Source organism: Kryptolebias marmoratus, linkage group LG8 (genome assembly GCF_001649575.2).
Source record: "Kryptolebias marmoratus isolate JLee-2015 linkage group LG8, ASM164957v2, whole genome shotgun sequence".
Taxonomy (NCBI): domain Eukaryota; kingdom Metazoa; phylum Chordata; class Actinopteri; order Cyprinodontiformes; family Rivulidae; genus Kryptolebias; species Kryptolebias marmoratus.
The window spans coordinates 9,907,457-9,913,271 of NC_051437.1; positions in this window are offsets into that span (position 1 = coordinate 9,907,457).

A 5,815-nucleotide genomic window follows, 5' to 3' on the forward strand; every position below is an offset into this window, starting at 1 on the left:
AATGTTGATATTTTTTCCTGGTACTCAGAAGTGTTAAGGATTACTGTACATCTTCCTTTGTCAGCTGGTAAAATGGTGATGTTCTGGTCCCGGCTGAGTGATGTAACAGCTTTTCTTTCTTGTGGTGAGAGGTTTGAAGGAGGTGGCTTGGCACTGGAAAGGGTTGCTGTTATTTTCAGTCTGAGTTCTTCTGCCTCTGTTTCACTTAAGTACAATGATATCCAAAAGTCTGAATTAAACAACCATTTTGCTTTTTAGTTTGTCTCCTTTAATGAGTCTCCTTTAATGAGTTTAATAAACTTAATTGATTTAAATTTCATGTTGTAAAAGAAGTGTGGCTCTCTCTTTCTGCATCAGACGTCTGGATGAAATTGCTAGTTTTTGTAGTTTTTTCACAAACGGTGTTGTAAAAATGACCTTTGTCTCCACAAAGCAATACTTTATTGTAATTTTGAAAAGAAGTTTGGAGTAATAGTTCTCTAGACTTTATTCAACTCTTTAAAGTTTAGCGTTAGGTTGAGCATCACCTTAAAAAGACCACTTCACAATCATGAAACTGTTACCTTTGGCTCTTTTTTGTAGTTTTAATTAAAAAAAAATTAAATTTATGATAGCTTCTAAGCGGACAAAACACTTATTATAAGATTTATTGCAGAAGGTTGAATGACTCATTGTTCTGTGTTAGATGGTTTACCAAACCCGTTACTCTGAAAATAGTCATGTTCACAGAGTAAAACTACATAAAGAAGCAGTAAATATCTATGAAAAGACTTTGAAAGACCTTCAGTAGAACTACTGTACAAGTCAAATGTAAAGAATTACGAGAAAACGTCTCCTTTTAAACAAACAATGTAACAAAGAGTGATTAAAAACCCTTGGCTCAGGGAGGTTTTCAGTCACGCTCCTTAAAAGATCACATTTATAAATCTGTTTTACTTTAAAAGGATTTGGGTAAAGATTTTTGAATCCATTTGAATGTGTTGTGCAGATTAAAACGAGGAAAAGAAAGGCGGCTCATTAAAACCAGCATTACTCTGCGGTAAACGCAGGAGCATTCTGGTTTAATGATTCTGCTGTTTATTAAATGAAAGCAGCAACAGTTGTTTTTCCTGTTTTATAACATTAAAAGGAGCTAATTAGGCCTGCGAAACAAAAAGGGGAGAAGCTGAAAGACATCAGCCGCAACATTCGCCTAATCTACTACAGTTCACACAAGACTGGATGCATTTTTTAAGTCACGGCCGGCTTCTGAACAACAAGTCAGAAAATAAAACAGTCTCAACAAATTTGTGTGGGAAAAAACCCCAGACCGTCAGCATCGAACTCGGTGCACAGAAAGATTCTGAGTAATGGAGGGTTGTTTTTTTTTTTTTCCGCTTTGGTATTCTGAGCAAACACGTGGGTTTCTGAGGGGAATCTCTAATCGAGTATTTCTTCTTCGACACTAGATGGGGTGAAAGTGTTTCCTTCATAAGTATTCAGCACAAGCTGCCGGGAATGCCTCCAAAGACAAATTAAATGTGCATGCGGCACTTCACAGGGAATGGCTGAAATGGAAGGAGGAAGCCCAGAACTTTTCATCTGCTATTAAATATGCAGATTTGTGAACAATGTTCTGCACTTTTACAAGCCCTATTGTTCCCGCTCGAGACGGCATCGTTGGCTCAGTGGGACAGAGAGAGGGGGGTGGTTGTGGCAGAAAGTTGAAAGTCTGACAACACTGCGGCCTTGCTCTTCCCTCGCCTCATCTCCATGCGGTGACATTTATTCAATCCACAATCAGGGACCTGGGGTCGTGTCAAGACGATGTGTCAGGAATTATAAGATGAGCGCTCTATTTCTTTGTCTCTCTCTGCTTCCTAACCACCCCCCCTCCACCGTTATATATTATTCATCAGCATCTATGCAGCCTGTAGAGCAAAGCATGTGCAATTTAAGAAGAAAACCTCAGATTTCAACCGTCTCGAGCCATATTATTTTGTTTGACTACTGAACGCGTGAGCAAGCAAATTAAACGCGCTGAACTCCACAAGCCGCATAAAGCCGTCAGTTTTCTTTTTTCTTTTTTTTGCCGCTCAGCTCAGACGTATCTCGGTAAGACGAGTGCAGATAAGTTAAAGTCGATTTGACACAGAGGATGACGCTTCTGTCGCCTGCCCACGTTCCCGCCCACTCTGGATGGGGATGCCCTGCAGAGAACCCCCCGGTACGTCTCCACAGGCTCTGAAACGGAGGGGCGGATGAGAGCTATGCAAACAGGCGAGTCTGCGGGGCACAACGCTGCGATCCTTTGAGGCCGCGGGCTCGCGGAGTAGCTGCTGGTGAGCCGGCTGACGTGGGAGGTCGTTGTTGATTACGACTAAATCAGGCGGTCCTGTAACGTTGCAGCTTATCAAGGAGAATGCTGTTATTCTGGCACAACTGCTTACTTTGAGTTACAAAACGGCGTCTCATATTTTTAGTTTGGCCCTGATGACACAAAAATACACCAGAAATTGTCTCTCAGCAACAAAACAAATTGGCTGGAGCTAAAACCCACTCTCTGTAACCAACCACCGTGATCGTGCTGTGCTGATGCTTTACATGTGCTCCACAACCACCACAGGCTGCATGATATTCTTCCCCGTGATCTGTGGAGGTCTTTTAAAGGAAGCGAAGTGGGGCAAGTTTTGAGGGTTCGTTTTGAAGCGGCGGCGATGCCGCTTCTTTCAGAGTTTGTGCTCATACCGGAGAAAGCTTTCTGAACATGCTTGTTCTGCTCCTGAAATCCAAGCCTTTTTTTTAGCCCATCCTCCTCAGTCCTGCAGATGAATCATATGATGCCACGTTCATGAATGTTTTATTGATTAATTATACACTAATGTTTAATAATTAAACTGCTGTAGCACCATCACCGACTCTTTCCCCTCCAACAAAAACTTCTGTCAACCCGTTTGAAGTTGCCACAACGCTTTAAAGCTAAGATTAAAACCCCAGAGGGGATCTTTACAGCTCGCCACCATGAAAGGCGGGCGATCGTGGGATTAAAACTTGGTTTGCGTCTCTGCCTGTTAGGAAAGTATCACATCAACCACTGGACGGATTTGAATAAAACCCTCAGAAAGTAATCCCCATCTACAACTGATTGACTTTTGGAGTCAACCCTATTCAAGATGGCTACCACTGCTAATAGACCAAACACAAAAATGGCTTTAATTCAGTCCTTTTTATAGACACTCAGCTCAAATCTGATGTGGTAGGAGCTGAGAGTCTGAGCGATACAGATCATTATGTTAGTTTAAAACTTTGACCCGTGAGACAGCAGGCAATGTGAGCCTTTAAGGCAGGGATCTCCAATCCTGGTCCTGGGGGGCCACTATCCTGCAGGTTTTACTTGTTTCTCTGCTCCAACACACCTGATTTGAATCAATGGGTGATTAACAGGCTTCTGCAGAACATGAAGAGGTAATTTAACCACTGAATCAGGTGTGTTGGAGCAGGGAAACAAGGAAAACAAGCAGGATGGTGGCCCTGGAGGACCAGGATTGGAGACCCCTGCTTTAAGGAATGCTACTTTGAAAATTGTATCTAGGTTGGATTTTACTTTAACTTTAACAGAAAACGTTGAGATATATTACCCATCAGACACTGGCAGCATGTAAACCAACAATGCTTCTGTTGTAAGCATATTTCATTATTATAAGTATGAGAAATAGAGTAAGAGATAAAGGCACCGTAACAAGGGATTATGTTTACTGTGATGTCACTTTGCAGAAAATAATACAACAATGATTTTAGTTTGGGCCAACACAGAGGCAAAATTTCAAAATGGTAAATGGCTTGTACTTGTATAACTCTTTATCTAGTCCAAGGACCCCAAAGTGCTTCACACTACAGTCAGTCATTCACCCATTCATCCACACACTGATGGTGGTGAGCTACATTGTAGCCACACCGAGCCTTCTGACCACCACCAGTAGGCGAAGTGTCTCGTCCAAGGACACAACGGCTGAGACAGATGGAGACAACCGGCAACCCTCCGGTTACAAGGCGAGCCCTTACCTCCTGAGCCACTGCCGCCCTGAGAGCAGCACCCCTTAAAGGAGTACACATCGCCTGCCCCCCTACCTGCTGTTAGCACTTGGAGCACGTGTTGAGGATGACTCTCAGCTACTACCACACCAAATACCCGTAAAAGGACTGAGTTATAGCCATTTTTGTGATCCCAAGGTCGAATAGCTGTGGCAGCCATCTTGAAAGGTAGTAGATGGACATCCAACAGTTACGTTTTAAGAGTTTCAATCAAATCCATCCCCTGCTTTATGATATTTTGCTAACAGACAAACACACACATGGGCAATTACATGATCTCCCGCCTTTCACTGAGAATATTTTTCTTTATCAAAGAGGTGTTTTTGTCTTGACACGAGAACAGATCGCAGCTTGAATGCTGTGAACGAACGGGACGGATTTTTGAAACGATCGGGAAACACAAAAAGGAGAATATAACAGAATCCTGTCGGCCTCTGAATGAGTTTTGTCGCCTGAAGACGCTTCTATCAGGTCCTGACGAGAAGGGAACTCGTGCATGCAGCTGTCTGCTAATATACGTTTGTACACACACACACACACATCTGGACTCACAAAAAAAGAAGAAAAAAACCCCCACAATGGTGATTTATTCCTTTTCTATTGTAAAAGGCCTTTTGCATTCCCCTTCTTCTCCTTCTATCTAGCCACCCTCTCTCCCCTCCCCTGACACAGTTGTAGAGAGCGGCGCAATGATGCGTGCCTCAGTGAAACCTGGTGAATAGTAATGAGCCGAGACTGTGTGTCTATTTGAGGGAAAGCAGGAGGAAGACAGAGAGGGTATGGGAAGGGTTTGTGGGGAAGGAGGAGGAGTGGAGAGGCGGCGGGGGGGTTTGACTGTGAAGGGGGGAAAAAAGGCTTCTTTTGCAGCGGCAAAGGCTGACATTAATACTTTACACCGCTTCCATGATTGCCTCAGTCCCACAGCTCATCGCTCATCCTAACACGACCGGTGTGACATCATCGCTCATTAAAAACCTGAAGACTACCTGCGTCTTTTCTGTAGGTGCCGTTCCTCGCTCCTCACATTAAAACAGCTTGTTCTCCTTATCCCCCCCACCCCACTTCACATCGGAGGAGGATGTTTTAGAGGAGGAAAGGAATGGCGGCGGGGAGAGAGAGAGAGCTGTGCGTGAACTTGGCTCGGAGAGGGGCGCCGGCACCTGCTGTCCTCCGCTCAGACTCACCAGGAGAAACAGCAGCTTCCCTCTACAAGTGACGGACTGTAAGGAGGACACAAAAGGGCCCGAACAAAGACCGAGAAACTCCAAAAAAAAAAGGCTAAGAGATTTGAACACCTGCCTTAAATTATTCTAAGAGCAAGTGCAAGACGAGAAGAACATCCTAATAATAATCATTTTAAAAAGAGTGTGTTTCTGTTTAAAAGTGAAACGAGTGAAATGTTTAGCAGCTGGCTGCGAAGATCAACTTGATTGCCAAGTCTGAAAGGAAGAGAACAAACACAATAGAAAGCTCCCCCCCTCCCTGCCTAACTCAGCCCCTCTTTTATCCTTTTCCACCCAGGACCCACGGGCACTCTGCCAACTTGGAATCTTAAGAACTCATTCAAAGAAAAAAGAAAAAAAAATCCCCCTCCCCAAAAAAGAAAGGGACTTGTTTAAAACCAGGACCCATGCTTTCACAGTCTCATTTTTTTTTCTCTTACATTTCCCACGTGAGGAGGGATTTTCTGGTTGTCGTTTTCTCCTACACTGCCTCTGAGGAGGGAGGAGGTGGAGGAGGAGGA